The sequence below is a fragment of the Phoca vitulina genome, unplaced genomic scaffold, assembly GCF_004348235.1.
Source record: "Phoca vitulina isolate PV1807 unplaced genomic scaffold, GSC_HSeal_1.0 scaffold38, whole genome shotgun sequence".
NCBI classification, from domain to species: Eukaryota; Metazoa; Chordata; class Mammalia; order Carnivora; family Phocidae; genus Phoca; species Phoca vitulina.
In genome coordinates this window covers 6,243,564-6,264,035 of record NW_022589741.1, presented here as the reverse complement: position 1 = coordinate 6,264,035, position 20,472 = coordinate 6,243,564, and the positions used below count along the sequence as shown (strand labels likewise).

At 42.7% G+C, this 20,472-nt stretch overlaps 1 long non-coding RNA gene and 1 pseudogene across 1 annotated transcript in view; one reads left to right on the top strand and one right to left on the bottom strand.

Moving 5' to 3' along the window:
• Positions 1 to 20,472, bottom strand: part of LOC116646906 — a 618,727-nt gene that overhangs the window by 567,595 nt on the left and 30,660 nt on the right. The window lies entirely within an intron of this gene.
• Positions 18,153 to 19,124, top strand: LOC116646904 (annotated as a pseudogene).

Genomic DNA, 20,472 nt, shown 5'->3' with positions numbered 1-20,472 from the left:
AAAAAAAATGGGAAAATGCCCAAAGAGAAAGAAATAATAAACGTAAGAGCAGAAATAAACAACAGAGAAAACAAAGATACAATACAGAGTGCCCAAAAATCCAAAAGATATTTCTTTGAGAATACTAATAACTGTTAAGCCTCTGGTTAGAATAATCAAGTAAAAAAGAGTGAAGATAAGGGGCGCCTGGGTGGCTCAGTCGGGTAAGCGTCTGCCTTCGGCTCAGGTCATGATCCCAGCGTCCTGGGATCGAGCCCCGCATCGGACTCCCTGCTCAGCGGGAAGCCTGCTTCTCCCTCTTCCACTCCCCCTGCTGTGTTCCTCTCTCGCTGTGTCTCTCTCTGTCAAATAAATAAATAAAATCTTTAAAAAAAAAAAAAAAAAAGAGTGAAGATAGAAACATACAATAGCAAGAATGAAAGGGGACCATGCTACAGATAGAGCAGAAAATTCAAAAGATAATGATTTCAGCCAGTAAACTTTTATATAAAACCAACAAACCCTAGAAAAAAGAAGTGTGTCATAAGTGACTCATGAAGAAATAGAAAGCCTGAATAGCCCCATAATCGTTAAAGAAATTAAATTAGTAGTTAATGATCTTCCCACAAAGAAAGAAAAATAAATGGAATCTTTGAAAAACTACTCTAGGAAATAAAAAATAATATTCCTAATTCATATTTAAGAATATATCATCATGCTTCCAAAATCAGAAAAGTATGAGAAGAGAAAAATCTCTCTCCTATATATACCCTACAAATTGAATCCAGTAATATATATTAGATCTACATTGTGATGGTTAATTTTATGTGTCAATTTGACTGGGTTAAGGGACGCCCAGATAGCTAACAAATATTATTTCTGGGTGTGTCCATAATGATGTTTCTGGAAGAGATTAGCATTTGATTTCAGTGGGCTAAGTAAAGAGATTCACCCTCACTGATGTGGGCAGGCACCATCCAATCGACTGAGGACCGAAATGGAACAAAAAGGTGAGAAACGGATGAACTGACTCTCTCTTTTTTGAGTTGGGACATCCATCTTTACCTGCCCTCTGAATTCAGAGTTCCTGGTTCTTGGACTTTTGGACTCTGGATCTTATACCATGGCTTCCCTGGTTCTCAGGCCTTTGGACTGATTATACCCTAACTTTTAGGGTTCTCCAGCTGGGAGACAGCAGATCATGGGATTTCTTGGCCTCCTTAACCACATGAGCCAATTCCTATACTACATTTCCTCTTACATGTATCTATATATATCCTATGGGTTCTGTTTCTCTGGAGAACCCTGACTAGTACATGCACCATGACCAGTCTGAATCTATTCCAGGAGTGCAAGTTTGATTTAACATCTAATGATACAATTCACCCCATTAACAGATTAAAAGAGAAAAATTCATCATTTCAACAGACGGAGAAAAATCATTCAAAGCAATCCAATACCTATTCATGAGTATAAAAAGAAAGAAAAAAAAAATAGAAGGGAATTTCCTTGACCTGCTAAGAATATCTACCCAAAACATAAAAGATTTTAAAGGCAGGCACATTAGACATATTCTATATAAAATCAGGAACAACACGGATAGCCACTAACATCATCTTACTTCATTACAGTAAGAAAATAAGGCATTGTGATGACCATTAGTGATCTTGTCCATTTGTCAAGTCAAACTCACAAAAATCAGAGATCGTACCTAATATCAAACTTTATTAATGATTCAAAGAACACAGGTAGCCACAAGAAGCAGCTCAATTATGGAGAATTCTGATAGCTTCCCTCACTGGGTTGTGAAAGAAAGCTCCCCGGTCCAGATTTAAGTTGCGTTCTGTAAGGATGCATGCTGGACATCATTTCCACGAAGGGGAGAAATTTCTATCATGAAACATCTCCATTTTGTACACCAGAAATTACATGGCTGATACTGATATTTTCCAGTGGGCCATGCCACATAAATCTACAAACAACTGGTTTACCATACAAACAACCTACATAGATCAGACATATCTTAATAAAAGCAGCCCACATATAAGAAGGAGATTTACATTATGTTTACAAGGAGATGTGACCGGGTCATTTAATTCTTTTGAGTTTTTTTTCCCTCTCTTCCCTGAACAGGGTGGGTTACAGACGAGTTGCTCACCTTTCCCTTCCCAGTCTAAAAGACACAAGGACTGGGGGGAAAATGGTCTATGTAAGCTACTTTAAGGCAAGAGGTTTTGTTTCTTTTGTTAACTTCCTAGAACAGAATATTCCTAGAGCAGAGCCTAGCACACTGAGATACTCAATAAATGTCTATTGAATGAAAGAATAAATTATTCATAAATTAATGCTTTCTACAGAGAAAACCCAAAAGCAACTATAAAGAAATTACAATTGATAAGAGAGTTTAGTTAAGTGAATTAATATAAAATCAATATGCAAAATTACTTGCATTTCTATGTTCCTGCAACAAAGAGAAAAAGTAATTTTAAAATAATCTTTACTATAGCAACAGAAAGCAAAGTCACCTAGGAAAAAATCTAAGAACAAAAAAATGTATACGGCCTTTAGGGCAAAAAATTAAAAAACTGTCTTGAAAGGTACTGAAAAATGCCCAAATAGATGGCGAGATGTATGTTCATAGGTAAGAAAATTCAGTATCATAAAATATCAGTTTTCCTGAATTGATCTATAGCTTCAATGTTATTATAATATGCTAATGTTTTTTATTTTTGTTTAGTTTTGTGGATGCTAATAATCTGAATCTAAAACCATATAAGAAACAAAGGTCCACAATAGTCCTGAACAAGAAGGAGGAGGAAAACTCACCATATCAAATACCCAAAACCTATTTTAAAGTTATAACAATAGTCAATGTGGCACTGGTACAAGAATAGACAAATAGACCAACGGGCCACACAGAAAAAAGACAGAGCCGTGCGTATATAGCAACTTCATATATGAGAGAGGTGGCTTTGCACGTTAGTGGGAAAAGAAGACTACTTAAAAGCTGGCATTATTACAAATGGTTATCCATATAGAAGAAAATTAAATTTGACTTCTTCCCTTCATACACAAAACTCAGTTTCCAGTAGATTATAAACCTAACTGTAAAATGCAAAACTTCAAAACTTTTAGCAGCAAACACAGAATATCTCCATAAACTTTGGCAAGACATAAAAATCACACACATGCACAAAAAGTGATTGCTATATTTCACTATGACAAATGTGACACTTTTGTGAAGCAAAGGATGCTATTTAAAAACTAAAAAAAAAAAAAAAAGGCAACAAGCTAGGAAAAAAGAGAGCTCAAGAAATGTAGCTGACAGAGAATCTGTGTCCAGAATCTATAATAAATTCATGTGTATCAATAAGAAAGTCAGAACCTAACTGGAAACTGGACAAAAAGTTTATCTAGTCCTGTTCCACAGAAAAAACTGATCGTAAACATATGGAAAAGTTGTCAACTTTGTCAGTAATCAGTGAAACACAAATTTTAACTGCAATGAAAGGCAATTTTGCATCATCAGAAATGCAAAAATTAAACTCTGACAGTTTCAATTTTTGGTGAGAATGCAGGACAGTGGGAACCCCCCTATACTGGTAGGCAGGACTATCACTGAATCCAGTCCCTTTGCAAAATAATTTAACACTACCTTTAAACCTTAAAACACTCAGTGAACCACAATTCCACCTTAAGCTATACTAGACTCTAGGAGCACTTGCATATGTGTGGTAGAAGACAGAGCAGTAATATATGTAAAAAGCAACCAAACGAAAACAACTCAAATGAGTATCACCAAGGGAAACTGATACATTGTGGCAAATTGAAACTACAGAATATTCTATAGCAATGAAGTAAATGAACTAAAGCTACCCACATCGATGTGGATGAATGTAAAAACAAAAGAGTGGGGTAAAGCAAGTCACAGAAAAATACAAACACTATGATAGCATCTATCTAAATGGCAAGATGTAATAAATGATCAAGGAGTGATACCAAGTGTCGTGGAATTTCTGAGAGAGAACCTTTTCTGCCTGTGGGAATCAAGGAAGATATCACAGGGCAGTAACATGTGAGCTGGACTTTGAGCACTAGAGATCATTCCTAGAAAGAGACAGAGGGTCAGGAGAACGTCAGTGTGGTCCAAACTGAGAAATCAGTGTGAGCAATGGGGTGGAGAACCCCCAGCATTCTTCAGAGAATAACGTAACTGAAAAATAAGGCATATAATGAGAAATCATAAGAGCAGAAATAAGGCTAGAACAGGCTGTGGCTAGGGAACCAAGAGGCCCTTGCCTGCTCTCTTTGAACACACAAGAGAGAAGTCCCATCCTTCGTATCCTAAAGGGATCCCTGTTCCATTTTCCCTCCTCAAACAGCACCCTGTTCTATGAGCCGCACCCTCACCTCTTCTGCCCAGGGTTCGCTCTGCTCTCTTCCCCAACACCGCTCCCATTCTCCCGCCTTGAAAATAGCTGATGACGTACTGCGATGAACAGCACCACTTCAATAGGAGTATGAGATAACACCAATAACGCAGGTGGAAAAAGCCTGCGTTGTCCCAGAGCATTCAGCAAACCCTTGTAACCTGGGATCCACAGGGAAGGCCTGTGTGGTGCCTGGGGGGCATGTCCCTTGAGCAGAATTCTCACATGCATACCCAATTTGGGATGTAACTCAATAAGCAAACACTGTGCTCTCTAGCTATCTTCATTCTGCAGACATTTATTGAGCATTTATAGCCAAAAGTAGTTGGGTCTTCATGGGGCTATGTGGCCAGTCTCATTGCTGCTGTCCCTCCATCCCAATGGTAGTCTCCAATGGTAATAGCCCAGTGTTGTTAGACGCGATCCAGAAGTGATTAGCTACTTATTTTCATTTTGCAGAATAGCCATTCGGTGTTCACTCAAGCATTCATGCTTTTTAAAACCAAATGGGAACTGTATTGAGTAAAATACTCTTAACTGCATTGGAAATAGTTGTTCAAAGTGATGCTTGAGATGTACACACACACACACACACACACACATCATTGGCAGAATATCAACTTGTACTTTTTTTAAAAATTACTTTCTCTTATCTTTTTACTTCAAATTTATGTGAATATATTTAAAAATAAGAACAGAGAAAATGTTTTGTGTAATGTGACTTGAAAAAAGGAGCTCTATGTGTTCCCAGGAACCCAAAGGGGGAAAGAAGGCCCCATCCTTCCTTGCTATCTCTGCTTTCCATCTAGACTTTAGAGAAAGCTGAACTCATCCGAACATGAATACAGAGGCTGCTTTTTATTAAAAAAAAAAAAAAAAAAGATGGTGTTACTGACCTGTGATCAAAACTAGTGACCATGAATTTTAACTGATCTAGCCACATACTTTTAAATGCTTTCTCTTATTACCAAAGGCAGCAGCTGAGTCCTACCTCCAACAAGGCTCTAGGACCTTGACCCAGGACCCAGAAAAGGAGAACACTGAGAATCCAATCAGTGGGACTTAGGGTGCCAGGTCGTACCAACCTATCACGATCACAGTGTAGATGGAGCTGGCTGAAAGCCAGAGTCAGAGGCTAAGCTCAGAGGTCAGAAAACAGATGCAGCCAGTTAGGGCACCAAACTGAAGGTAGGAGAGCAAGAAGCAAAACTGCAGCACGAAGCACAGAACGTATTTGTTACCAGTCCAGGGATTTACCAACACACTTTTATTTTACGGCTGAGGGTTTGAAGTTCTGGTTCTGCAGCATCCCACCTCCCCACTTTTAAATAAATGGGCCCAAAGCTGAAAATAATTAGAAAAACAAGGCCAACCATTAACAAAACAGTAAGCTAAGAAACGGTGAATTAGCCAGTGTGGCACCGGGCATCTCAATACACTGCGAACCCTTGGCTTCATCAGGACAGCCCTCTAAACACTCAAATAACCAGCCCCTGTGGAACCCGATTCACCAACAATTACTAGGCTTATTCAAAAAATGAAGTTATGAAGTGAGAACATGAAGGCTAATCTGCGTACAGGTGATAGAAACTCAACTGGAAATAGTTTAGGCAAAAAGAAGTACACCGAGGTGTCATACAGAACCTACGTCAGGAATATTCTGACCTCAGCAACAACTCAAAGCAAGAACACAGGCACCACCAGGGTTCTTCCCATTCTCTAGTCTCTGCTTCATTCTCTCTCTGCAGGTGGACCAGTGCGGAGGAAAGCGTGGTCAACAGCAGTCCCAGAGTTGTAGGTCTTAAAGGTCTAGCACTCAGAGACTGACTTCCCGCTTTCTCTGATCCCAGTGAAAAACATATGAAGGAGGAGCTTTGCAGCCCAGATCCAGACGGATTCCCAAACCTGAGCCAGTCAACAGTGGCCAAGACAGCAGGCTACTTGGACCGGCCCCACTCGGATCAGGTGTCCAGCCTTGTACTTGTCCATGGTAGTCAAAGGGATGAGGTCATGAAAAAATCTAGCCATTCTGGCAGAAACCACAGAGATATATTTGGGGGCTGCCATTTCCAGAAGCAGCAGATGCAGAGCATATAAACAGTAAGTATCCACCAAACAAGGTAAATTAGCTACATATTACAATTACTGGGCTAACAGCACAATATTTTATTACACCCAAAAGAGAGAATTAGCTGTCCCTGACAGTAAGCATTGTGTCCTTCATATAATCTTATTTAAGAATCCATTGCACATCCATCTCCCAGATGAAGATGAAGCTTCTACACTCCTCAGTTTCCAAGTTCCCTAGAACTCTCGGGCGGGGGTGGGGGGGTGGGATACGGTCTGTGTCACACCCATTAAGGTTACTCTAGTTGAGGAGCAGCATAAACAAGAAGGAAAAACCAGCTTTCCTGACAGATTTAGTTCACAATCCAACTCCTAGGCACTGTGTGACTATGGACACGTTGCTGAAACTCTGGGGCACAGTTCGCTCACCTGCAAAATGGGGGAAATAATACATACCTCGCAAGGTTGTATAAAGGTTAGAGCTAATGCATAAGGAGCGCCATACCTGATTCATGGGAGCTATTGTATTATTAATATACTGAATGGCTTCCTCATTACCTCTAAGAGCTAAAGCACACTTGGCCCTGGGAATGTCTTCAGGCCATGTTCCATTTCTTACTAACCCACTTCCTTGTGGAAAGCTCTCTTTCCCACCCTGTATACCCAAAAGACATGGTTAATATAGATTCCAATTAGGTTGTACTATAAAAAAAAAAAAAAAGGAAGATGGGTGGGGGCAGTTTTCAATTCGGCTTTCCCCAGAGGTTTACTTACTTTATCTGAAATGATACCACAAAATATCCAAAATCCAAAGATGACTTTAAAATGTGAGCTAAGACAGTACAACTGCTCTAATTCCCTGAAATGTGTGGGTATATGTGTATACGTCATATACATGTAACTACATGTATATTATATATTATACTTTTAATACTTTTTATATTTATAATATTACATTTTATAATTGGATTTTTATCTCGTGTTTTAATGTGTTGGGGTGTATTTTTTTTTTTTTTTTAATAAGATAAAAACACAACTCAGGAAAACCATGGCTGGCACCATCTCTAGAGCTAGGGGCATTCAGAGCAAGGTTCCCCACCTGGATTTCAGAGCATTAATCCCTTCATTTCACAGTGGGGCCGACTGAAGTTCAGAAGGTGAACTGACTAATCGGAGATCAGCCAGGTCAAGTATTAGGGACAGGTCTAGAGCCTTATTCCCAGCCCCAGGCCTCTCCCACCCACTCCCCAGCATGCATGGCTAAAGGGAGGAAGGTGGGACCCTCAGACGGCCCCAGGGGACAACTGAGAGACCAGAGCAAAGGAAATGCTGCAGGCAGATCCCAGATCCCTCAAACGGATCTTCTAGTGAAAGGGGAAGAAGCCCGGCCTTACTCCCATGCTCTCTCCTGGTCACTTTCTCTGGCCAGATTTAAGTGACTTGACAATTATGCATTATTTTGTAACGTCTGAAGCTCCATTAACAGATAATCAGAAAAGAGCTTTCTTTAAGGTGCCTCAAATAGCAACAGTGATACACTCAATAGTGCGGCCAGCTCATCATAAAAAATGACTCCCATACTCCTGTCTCAATCTCATGCTTCAATTCACTTCATGCACTAGCAAAATCCAGATGTTGGGGGCATCCTGCACACCCCACTCTTCCTTGCCTCTGTGCTTTTGCTCCTGCTGATCATGCTGGCTGGAATTCCCTTCTGCTCTTTCCTTGGCTCACACATCCTTTAAGATAGAGCTCACCAACTCCTCCAGGAAGCTTCCCATCATTCACCCTTGTGTTCTGGCCCATCATAGGCTTCAGCGAAGGTGTACTGAGCACTGAATGCTGAACGGAAGAGGTTTCTTACTGTAAGCCAGCACTAGAGTTCCCTTTTTCCCAGTCCGAACCTGCTGAGCCTTTCCAACAACATCTCTAAAGAGAATCAGGCTGTGTCTGCCCCAGGCCGTTGAGGCTACAGAAATGTCTGCCAGAAAGTGTCTGTTGCCTTTCCTGACAGAGCTGGGGGAGAAAGCTTAGCAGCAGGGGGACAAGATAATGCGAGCAGAGAAACAACACAACGGTAGCTGGGGCAGGAAGCAACCTAGACAATGTGAACATATATCTGAACTTGTCTAAAGCCACTGTTTCTTCTCTCCTGCTTTTCAGTAACTTGACCCTTGGCCTAAGGTTCCTGCATTTGCGGTCATTCCCAGCCAACACGTGGAGGGCTGAGGGAGTGAACTGGCTCACAGCAGCTTCACGTCCAAGACCATCACCCCTTTAAGTGAACTCCACCCCAAGTCATAGCTGGGCCAAGCGGTTCCACCTGCAGAACTAGAGGGCCACGTGGGGCTCCTACAAAGTATGGGCTGTTCCCTAAGGTAGAACTCAAGGGGGATGACACGATTAAAGGAGAGACAGGATCAAACACAAACCTGGCCCGTCCAGGCTGTCCCTTGGCCCCACCCTGTTTCCCAGACACTGAGAAAGTGCATCATACCCCGCACTGAGCCGGGCACAGATGCTCCAGGACAAAATACAGGCCAAATCTCAAATGTGATTCCTTCGACTCTGATTCTTATCTACACAGCTTAACAAATCATGTTTGTTCAAGCTCATTCACTCACAAACTCTGGCTGGCATCCAGGACCACCAGCGTGAGACCATGGGTCCCCTGGAGCTCATTACATCTGCGGTCTGTGGTCTTCTGCGGCCAACAATTAGCTCCAGGATACAATACAAGCTGCCATTTCCATCCTGGTCATGGTTGCCATGGGGATCACTTCCTGCTTCTTTGTGGGAATCAAATGTAATGCTTTTGCTAATGGCCCATAGCCTTGACTCTTGGGAGACCAGAAGCATTAAGCAATCAGAGCACTTGTATTTTAAATTCCTTTCCTGCCTTAGGACCTTAAGTATTGATGAAGAGGGGCCGGGGACACAGGAAAGGGGTGTGCACCGTTCCATTAGGAAAGAGGTTTCTGCTGGTCCTTTCCTTTGTCAGTATGATTTAGATGTTTTCATATATTTAAGAAAAACAGGAGACACCATAGTTATGCAGTGGGGGAGCAAAATACCTGGGTTCTACACGTGACCCATCCATCAACTCTCTCTGTGAACCGTGAGACAATCCACTAAACCTCTTTGGGCCCGTTTCCTCATCAGTAAATTGGAGAGTTTGACAAAGATTTTTTTTCAAAATTCTATCCATTGGTATTTTGATTTGTTCTACTCTCAACTTACAAAATAACTTCTCCCCTACATGTAAATGGTAAGAGTGGGCAGACAAAAAGAATTTTTTTAAATAGCAAGACTGAAAGTAAGACACATTTCAGGTCAAAAGGCCAGAGGCTAGAGGAGCCCAGAAGCCAAAGGTTAGGATGGAGGCTGGGGTCTGAAGTCAGGCAGGCAGGCAGGCGTCAGAGAGCCCAGGGTCTCAAAAAGCATCTCCAGATATTCGGTGAGAAGACACCATTGCTAAAGCATAAGAGCGTCAGGAAAATCCAAGGCAAGAAATTATGTATGAGCAATGTGGTGGATTTCCAAGTCAGAAATCACAGGTCAAAAGCCAGTGAGAGGGGCACCTGGGGGGCTCAGTTAAGTGTCTGCCTTTGGCTCAGGTCATGGTCTCTGGATCATGGGGCTCTCTGCTCAGTGGGGAGTCTGCTTGTCTCCCTCTGCCCATCCCCCCCACTCACGCTCGTGCTCTCTCTCTCTCAAATAAATAAATAAAATCTTCAAAAAAAAAAAAAAAGAGCCAATGGGAGGCTGGCAACGTGGGAGAAGTCAGATCATGCATGTCCCAGGCGACTATGGAAGCGATGAAAGATGTCTGATGGAGAACGTCAGTTTCTTTTCCTGACAGAGGCTCCCAGAATCTAAATGAATGATTCAAGGAAAAAAAATCCCTGGAACAGTCCATTCAAACCCTATGGGATCGGGGCACCTGGGTGGCTCAGTCAATTGGACATCTACCTTCGGCTCAAGTCATGATCTCGGGGTCCTGAGATCGAGCCCCGCATTGGGCTCCCGACTCAATGGGGAGTCTGCTTCTCCCTCTGTCCCTCACCCCACTCGTGCTCTCTCTCTCTCTCAAATAAATAAATAAAATCTTAAAAAAAAAAAAAAAAAAACCTATGGGATCAAATGAATAAGCTGTGTGTGGCTGAGATGCAGGCATCCCAGGGCTCATTTCGCACCACACTTTTTGCTGCCCTTGAGGTCCTTTTCAAAGCCCCTGGGCTGTACCTCTGTAGGTGTGGCCACTCATCTCTCTACATCCTGTGCTGAACACAGAGCTCTATTTTCTCAGAGCTTAGGGCTTGGAGACGAGAGCGTATAATCTCAACAAATATTTACTGAATGCCTAGTGTGGGCCAAATACCATCCTAGGAACTTAATATAAAGGCATATTTATTGCTACCTAAAAATCCAGATCTTTTCTGACTAATTTTCTGATCCATTATGAGTTCCTTGCTATTATATAACCTAAGGCACTTTATATAGACTCCTAAGGAACACGTCCCTCCAAGTACAGAGGAAAAGGAGTTGGGTTCTTATCCCACCTCTGCTGCTGACCGGCTTTGGGCTAAGGCTCAGTCACAAAAACATTCACGCTCCCAGCTTCCGTTTCTGCCATGTGGACTTAATCCTTCCTCCTCTGTCTCTTTCATGAGATGCTGGGAGGAGTCAATGAATGAGTACCTGTGAAATCACTTTGAAATATGGTCTCATTGGTGACAAGCCGGCACTCAGCAAAGATGGGGGTTTCATCGGAAGCAGGGTTTCTGATTCAGCCTGGCTTCCTTAGCCATTTCTGTGTCAGTCAGCTGTCAGTGCTCCTTCTCCTCACACCATGCACATTTTAAAAGCCTGCACAAGCTCATCGAGAATTCACATACCCAAGCTTCAAACAGACAAGGACAATCTGAAATTGGAAATTCAGGAAGATGTCAGGTGGTAGTGCTCTCTGTGAAAAATGAGCATTGTAGACACAGCCTCCCTTCTCCCAAAGATGCCTGATGTTTGTGGATGATTTGTAATGCTTTTACTGAAAAGCCCTCATCCCCATGAACACATTCTGAAGACAGAAATCAATCTTACACTGTAACAGGGAGAGAAAATCTGTTAGCAGAAAATGAAGTGGAGAAAAAGCACCTAATTCTGGAATCCTTTCTACAAAATAAATGGATTCCAGAGGAGTAAGCCCACACCCATATTTTCCCCTCACTCTTGCAATATACTAAGCAGCTTCAAGAGGTAAGATTAAAGAGAGAGACCATATAGCCAGCCCCACCAGCATTTCCATCTCAGTAATTTAGGCTGGATGCCATCAGAGAGACAATCCCCTTTGTCATCTCACCTTGGGGACCTACTCACCCCATCATTGGCATTTTGTACTAGGTCAGTGTTTGCATGCACTATGAGGCATTGAGCATTACTGCAAGGACAGGCTAGACCATAACCTTGAGGCATTTGTAATCTTTAAAATAAGGCAATAACACACAGAGGTTTAATTTAACCCCCAAACCCAGATGAATTCTACTTAGACCACCAGACTCTAGAGAATAATAATATAGGAGAATAAGAACTACAAGGCATACTGGAACCCAGAGCTGAAAACCATCACAGAACACATTGCAATGAGAATCCAACCCGTTCCAGGGGAGAGGTAAGTTATCGAATAAGGCAGAAATCAGGAATGGATACTAGATAAAGCTAGCACAGCTTATAATCTCAACAAATATTTACTGAATGCCTAGTGTGGGCCAAATACCACCCTAGGAACTTAATATAAAGGCATATTTATTGCTACCTAAAAATAGGTTGGGAAGGAGACTAAAGGCAGGGGGAGGGTGGGAAAGACACTTCCATGAAGAAAGGTCCGAAGCTGATGTACTAGAGCACACTTCCACACGGAAAAGCCCCTTTATTTGCTCAGATACCCACAGCCTCTGATAGCCTTCCATTATCTGGAGGGTTTAGAAGAGTCGCAAAAGCTTCCTAAAAACAGGTCTTGCTCTGAAAAGGGGGAAGAGTTAGAGCCATCTTCCCACACCTCATCCCCCAGCCCCCTGCAGAGGAATCATGCAGGCAAATAAGCTGTGCTCTTCCCCCAGTGCCCTTCTGGCTCTTGGTATGTCTCAGGAGCTTCTCTCCCAAGAAAAATCAGTCCACAGCAGGTCTGGGAGAAAAAGATAATGTGAGAGCTCACAGTGGGTCAGTAATTCAGTAAAAAGCCAGAGAGCTGTTGGCTGGGAATGTCAGAGACATCCGCGCACAAGCCAGGAAGAAAGCACGCTCCGCACCTGCAGGACGCCGTCCTCCAGAGGGAGCCTGGCCTTGGGGAGTCGTCTGGTCCTGTGCTCTATGTGCCAGGAAGGAAAGGTGCTGAGCTTTGAGACTTCCTCAAAATTCTGTCATGAAGGTGAGAGGCAGCTGAGACTGAATGGGAAGAAGGAGCAAATTTAAGAAACGTGTGATGGCTTCAGGAAAATCAGAGACAGTGTGCAGCCATATGAGAACATCCTGGCACATCTCAGACAAGCACATTGAACTCAAAATGCACAAAGACACCCCAGATATGACATAAATAACTCAAATCGAAGACAACAAATATTGCTAGAACTCCATCCTAGCCCCTTGAAATTCTACATTCCAATTCTCCAAGAGTCAAAGGCAAGTAGAGATCAAGAAGCCAGCAAAGCATTATGAAAGGCTACTTGAAAGAATTTCAGATCCATCTCTGACATTAGTAAGTTCGCATTTTAAACATATTCCTCCCATAGTCAGCAAATATTCTTTAACCGGTCCAAAAGCCAAGAATAAATCTGGGTAGAATCAAGAAGGCTGAGAAGAAAAAAAAAAATGCTCCCAAAAGCGAGCTAGGGAAGACACTGAACTCAATCAGGATTGTGGTAATGTTGTCTCTGGAGGGACTAAGCCCCAAAGGCCTCAGTGTAGAGGGAAACTGTGAAGATGTAGAGTTAGACCCAGGTTTGAACTTCTGCGTAGTGTCAGTGACAAAAGGCAGTGACTCCTGACCCTAATCCAAAGCCCTTCAGTTCTTAGGCTCAAGTTGCCTGGAAGACAGAACGTGGGCTTTGGACCTTGTTCCAAATACCGGTTCCATCCGTGGGTAACGTGCTTCCCTGCTCCTTCCTTTGCTGCCCATGCCCACACCCTACTGGAAGGCCTGGAATGGTGAATCAATGAGATGAGTATGTATAAGTCCCTTAGCACAATGTTTAGCACATGTTCATTCTCTCTCACACTTCTAACACCAGTGTTGGGGACCGTATGTAGGAAAGTCAGATCAAGCTGTCGATATTTACTGGGAAAAGTATTGGGCTATAATTAGTGACCCAGTCCTCACACCGGCTCACTCTGTGACTTTGGACAAATCACTGCACTTCATGATGCATCAGCTTCATCACATGCAAAATGAACTAGATTGTCTGGACCAAAGAGAACTCCCTTGTATTATACTCAAAGGCAGCTGGGGTCGGGGGTGGGAAGGCAGGACAGAGAACAAGATAAAAGGGATGATCCTCATCCCCTGAAATCACAGATGCAAGTTTCCAATGGAAGAGCCTCCTACCCAACCAGGACAGACTTGAAACTATTGAGCCCTGTGACCCTAGCTGGCTAATCCAGGTCAGGTTCCCCATCTGCAACAGATGAGCAAGGTAGAAACAGTGGAAAAGGAAGGTGAAAAGTGGCATTTAGCTTCGGAGGTATCCTGGCCTCCCACATGCTTTACACACACACACACACACACTTCTGTGCCCCTCATGTCTGGGCAGGGATCCATGGCCCCTGTTGCTAGTATTATATGCTCTTCCTCTCCATCAGCCAGTCTAAACCCTGTCTAATGCAGGAGCATCTCACTCAGAGTCAATGAGTTTCATGAGCAACTCAGGTGGGGATGGGTAGCGGGGCCAACTGGGGTGAAGGTCTCACAGCCTGTTCTTCAGACTGCCTGGGCCTAAAGCATGAACCCCTACAAAGAAAACACATTTAACATCATACCATAAAACTTGGGAGAAGTGACTCTCCCCTGCACCTTGTACCTCTCCACACATAAATGCACACAAACACCCACCCACTAACCAACAAAAATATCACACTGGGACTATTTCAGAATACCATCTGAAAAGTAATAAAGTTCTCTTTTAAAATGCTCCACAAAAGAACAATTCTCATCAGTCATCCTTGACAACCCTCTGAAATACATCTGGGCCTCGTAGTCTCTCAGGAGCTTCTAGGGAGACAGAACCAAGGCTGGCCCAGGCCATTCCATGCTGCATAGATAGGACTGTCTCCACCTTCACCATCCTTCAGACCCACTCTACCCTTGCCATATTCCTGCCTGGCCAATTCTTACAAATGGCTAGATCTCAGTATAAATGTCCCCTTCTCCAGGAAGCCCTTAATAACTCCCCGAGGTTGGCTTAGATGCCCTTCCTCTGTGCATCCTCACCTACCTTGCTAGCATTAGCTGGCTCCTCTGTGGTTATAGGTTGACTAGTCCATCTTTCCACTGAACTCTGGGTTCCTTGGGGACAGAGACTACGTCTCTAGCACTTAACATAGTGCTAGCTTATAGAAGTGCTTAATAAATCATCTGTTGCATGAATGAACAAATCTGAGTCAGATTAATAATTGTATTTAAAAAAACTACTCAGGTCTACTGAGGAACAAACCAATAAACCTGGTAAAAAGAAAGAAGTCCCAGGCGCCTGGGTGGCTCAGTTGGTTGAGCGACTGCCTTTGGCTCAGGTCATGATGCTGGAGTCCCGGGATCGAGTCCCGCATCGGGCTCCCTGCTCAGCGGGGAGTCTGCTCCTCCCTCTGACCCTACCCCTCTCTCTCACTCTCTCTCTCAAATAAATAAAAAATAAAATCTTTAAAAAAAAAAAAAAAAGAAAGAAGTCCCTAAGTGTGAAAACTAGGTGTTCTCCCTAGAGGTCACAATGGATTCGCTTATGTCCCTGAGCCTGGGATTGGTGCTGCTGAATATAGAGTGGCAGAGGGCCTCACTACAAGGCCAGGCCATCTGCTCCTTCTAAGAAGAGAGGGACAGGAACAACCACTCACGGAGCACCGACACACATCTCTTTTAACCCAAATAAAAGCTAACAAGGAAAGTGGTATCGTCATCTTACAGATAAGGAAGCAATACTCAGAGAAGCAAAGAATGCATCCAATAAATAGCAAAGTTGGTCCTGGAAGTTGGACCTGCTGACGCTGGAATCAATACTTTATTCACTCTGCCTCATGGCTTCTCAACTTCGATAGGTCTGGATGTTTATTTTCCCATCCTGATTAGCAACACGCTGGCTGGGAAGCTAGACACCCCTGAAGTTGCGGCAGCGACAGGGAGTGGTGGCGCTGAATCGATAAGCTGGTGAGCAGGCATTCAGACCGATCACCTGTGGCTGGCAAAGGGCTCATGCTGCCAAAGATCTTCTTGTCTTTGAAAACAGCTTTGGAGAAAACAATCAGAGAAGGGAACCCAGACGAGAAAGAAAAGCAGAGAAGTGTCAAGAAATGCCCCTCTAGGTTGATGATTGATGAAACAAAATTATACAAAAACATCACAGTGCACACCCAACCACTCACAAAAAAAAAAAAGTATCCCCCAAAAAACAGGGTGATTAACTGTCATCATCAACAGGGACATTAGTCACAGCTACAGGGCTCCACCCAACTATCAGCACAGTCTCCTGCCTCCAAAGACAAAGGTACTAAGAGTCAAGAGAAAAGCTTAGAGAAAATGAAAATGCATCCAATTCCGTCAAATGAAAATGCCATGGGCCCAAAGCCAAAGTATATTCTTGGCCTGATAGTGTTCACCACCCTAAATTTAGCCAACTGGTGAACTTTTTAAAGAAGCATGTTACTCAACCTTTTGCGAGGCAGAGATTTACCTCCTATCGCACAGCTTGCTTCTCCCCTGAAGCTGGAACACACTGTCCTTGGCTTTGTCATCCGTAGAAGCAGCAATGCCAACGAAAGCTCTGCTATTGTCACCTAACTCGTCTTGTCCAAGCAGCGCCTGGATGAGGTCCAAAAGGCCTCCCTTCCCCAGATACCCAGCCCACCTCGCTCACCTTCCCCTCATCCGCTAGCTCATCTTAATTCTTATCATCAGGGATTCATTCTTTTCTGTTAATCACTCTAGCTCCAGAAATCACCTTTTCAGATGAGAAAACTCTAGAGAGAACTTGCACGCCCATCCATGTCACCAACGTCTGTGCAGATTCTAACATTGCTTGCTTCATCTGATCCTTACAATTACACTGTGAGGACCGAGAGGCAGCGTGGAAGGTTGAAAATCATGAAACCCTAGAGGCTGACCTGGATTGGAAGCCTCACTCTTTCACCCAAGCAAGCTTCAGTTGCCTCGTACGAAAAACAGAGATTGTGAGATCTACCTGAGCTCAATAAATGGAAACTATCTTCAGGTGGTTCTTAATTTGGGGAATTTTTAGAGCCGGAAGAACTCAATGGTTAAATGCATGACTCTGGAGCAAGACAGAGAAATCGGGGACTGTGCGGCAGATGGTTTTGGAGAATGGGTCACTGAAGGGGGTATCAAGACACAACTGAAAGTGCTATGACATCTATGGGAATCAGAGTCAGGAACCCACAGAGGCCAACAAAAGAAACGGAGAGAGGAGGAGGGGAGGCAGGGCCGTCCAGCAGACCTAAAGCAGAGACGACCCTACAGCTCGTCCCATTTCAGTCCATCTTGCAGTGGCTCCTAACTAGTTTCATTGTGGCAGTAGATAAATACTTATTCAGCACAGTTGTGTGCCAAAAGATGATCAAGGTTTGGGGCACCTGGGGTTGCAGTAAGCTCCTCGCAGATGTTGGCAGAGGACAGGAACATATCCTGAGGCCAGAACTAATAAAACTAATAAAACTCAACACACGGGCAGAAATGGCCCACGCTAGGAAACAGTTGGTAAAGTGTTCTCCCAGAAAGAGAGAACACAGCAAATAGAAGGAGGAAGAGAAATCACAAACACACACATGAATTTACAAATTAAAAGGACCACTGAGTGTCCAGCACAATGAAAGAAGTGATCCATACTCAGGCATACTTTCATGACATCTCAGAGCACTGGGGTTGAAGAGAAATATCCTAAATACCTTAAAGCTCCCAAAGGCAGAGGCGGGCTGGGTCCCGCACCGGGTGGGGTGTGTGCCCAAGCTGTGGGCACTGTGACTCCTGCAGGGGGGCCCGTGTCCGGAGGAGTGCGCTCGGAGCAGTGTTTCCTGTTCTCTCCCCCGGTGCAGCTGCCGGTCTGCAGCTCGGGCCTTGCCTGACCCAGCCCAACCAGGGTTCCAGTTTTGCAAGAGCTACAGAAAGATCTAGAGGAGGTGAAGGTGCTGCTGGAAAAAGCCACTAGAAAAAAAGAGTATGTGATGCAGAGAAATCCAAGATCCAGACAGAAATCAAGAATAAGGGGCGCCTGGGTGGCTCAGTCATTAAGCATCTGCCTTTGGCTCAGGTCATGATCCCAGGGTCCTGGGATCGAGCCCCGCATTGGGCTCCCTGCTCAGTGGGGAGCCTGCTTCTCCCTCTCCCACTCCCCCTGCTTGTGTTCCCTCTCTCGCCATGTCTCTGTCAAATAAATAAAATTTTAATTAAAAAAAATCAAGAACAAGATGCAGCAGAAATCACAGAGAAAAACAGAACTTCTTGACAGTGAAAAATCCAGCTGCTGTCGTTGCTCCCATTATAATGGGATATACAGTGAAAATCCATAATTACAGATGGGAGCAGTCAGGTAAGTTTATGAAAATCTACATCACCTTAACAGGAGTTCATCAAGTCCCCACTGAGAATATGCAGGTGCATTTCACAGCAAGGTTATTTGATCTTTTGGCAAAGAATCTAAATGGGAAGAGTTATTCCATGGTTGTGAACAATCTTGAAACCCATCTCCACGGAAGGCAGGTCAAAAAAAAAAATTAAGACAGATACTGTTCTTACCTTATATAGAAAGAAAGCAGAAAACACGCAGTGGAACTACCTGACTCAGGTTGAAAAAGAGTGCAAAGAGAAAGAAAATTCCTCCTAAGACACTGAAAAAGATCCCAGGGAGGGATTGATGAATGTGCTACAGAAAATTTATGAATACGGAAACGATGATATGAAGTGAACCATTAATAAAGCCTGTGTGGAATCCAGAGAGAAGCAAGCCAAAGGAGACACAGAATTTTGAGACTTTAAAGTCATTTTGGGAACCGTGACGGGGAAATATTGAGGTTTCCGAAAATGAGGAAATGTTGGTGAGCTGCACAGATAAATCTGACAGATAAGTACTCACACAGCCTTCTTCTAAGGAAAGGCAATGAACTCTCCCATTTCCTACTGGAGGATTTATCAAAATATGTTTATTAAACATTTCCCCCAAAGATAGTTTCCTTAGTAATCTGGGCATTTTGTTCAAAAAAGGATACTGTATTCTCGTGTGAAATGTAAAAAAACAAGTCTTGCCTAATGATAATGCCACATTGTGTTTATTTTTGTTCAGCTAAGAGGTAGAAAACAAAAGTTCTGGTTCACCTGTAAGTTCCTGACATCCGCTCCCACCAATGTAAGAATAAGTAAAAATAAAACCTGAATTTTTGCATAAAATGCCAAAAAAAAAAAAAAAAAAGCTTCCAAAGAGAAAATGGAGGATGCTTTCAAAATTCTGAGGAAAAATTATTTCTAACCAAGAATTCTATACCTAGCCACACTAAGATCAAAATGGGGATAAAATAAAGCCATTTTTAGGGAAGGATGGCATGAGATTGGGGGGGTGGTGAGATAGTTGCTGGTTTAAACATTTGAATTTTATTCTCAGAGATGGGAGGCCACTAGAGTTTTCGAACCAGAGGAGAGGTAAGACCTGATCTGCGTTCAATCTTACAGTCTATTTTATCTGATACTAGATCTTACAGTCCATTTATCTGATACTTTATCAGTCTAGATCTCTTATGCCTGCTGTTTACATGGCATCTTTTTCTATTCTTTTACTTTCAACCTATTTGTGTCTTTGAATCCAAAGTGTTTCTCCTGTGGACAACACATAGTGGGAGCATTTTTTTTTCTATCCAATCTGGCAACCCCTTTCTTTTGATTGGAGGGTTTAATACAATCATATCCAATATTGTTATTCGTATGGCTGGATTGTTAATTACCATTCTGCTTTTTGTTTCCTGTATATCTCATAACCATGTTGTTCCTATATTCTTCCTTTACTACCTCCTTTGACTTAAGTGGATAGCTGCTAGTGTAATATTTAAACTCCCTTAAGGATTTTAAACTATGTATTTTTTTAGTGATCTTCTCCATGGTTGCTCTAGAGCTTACAATATGCATCTTAACTTATTAAAATCTCCTTCAGATTAACACTAACTTAATTCCAGTAAGACAGTGAAATCTATTCTGTATTGCTACATTCTCTTTCCCTTTTTTGTGCTCTTATTGTTATCCATATAAATGCTTAAGTTGCAAACCCAACAATACGTTGTTGAAATTACTACTTTTTATAATACTGTCTTTTATGTAAGCCAAGAGAAGAAATAAGAGCACAAATATCTTTGTAGGAGTTTCTTAAAATACATTCATTTTCTTATTTATCAGGTGGGGTTATCTTCATTTCTCCCTGTGGATGGGAGGACCTCCTGGTGTCACTTCCTCAAGCCAACATGGCTTCATCCCCACTCTCATCTTTGTGATGTTATTAACAAATATATTTCTATGTATTAGAGGTCCAAAAATACAATTTTACAGATATTGTTTTAAATTAGAAGAAAAAATAAAAATGTAACAGTACTGTCTTTTATCATTACCTCGATTTTTATCAGCTCTTTGTTTTTTTGATGTCGATTCAAATTACCGTCTGATGTCACTTCCTTTCACTTAAAGAACGTCCTTTAGTATTCCTTATAAGGCAGGTCTGCCAACAATCCGTTCTTGCAGTTTTTATTTATC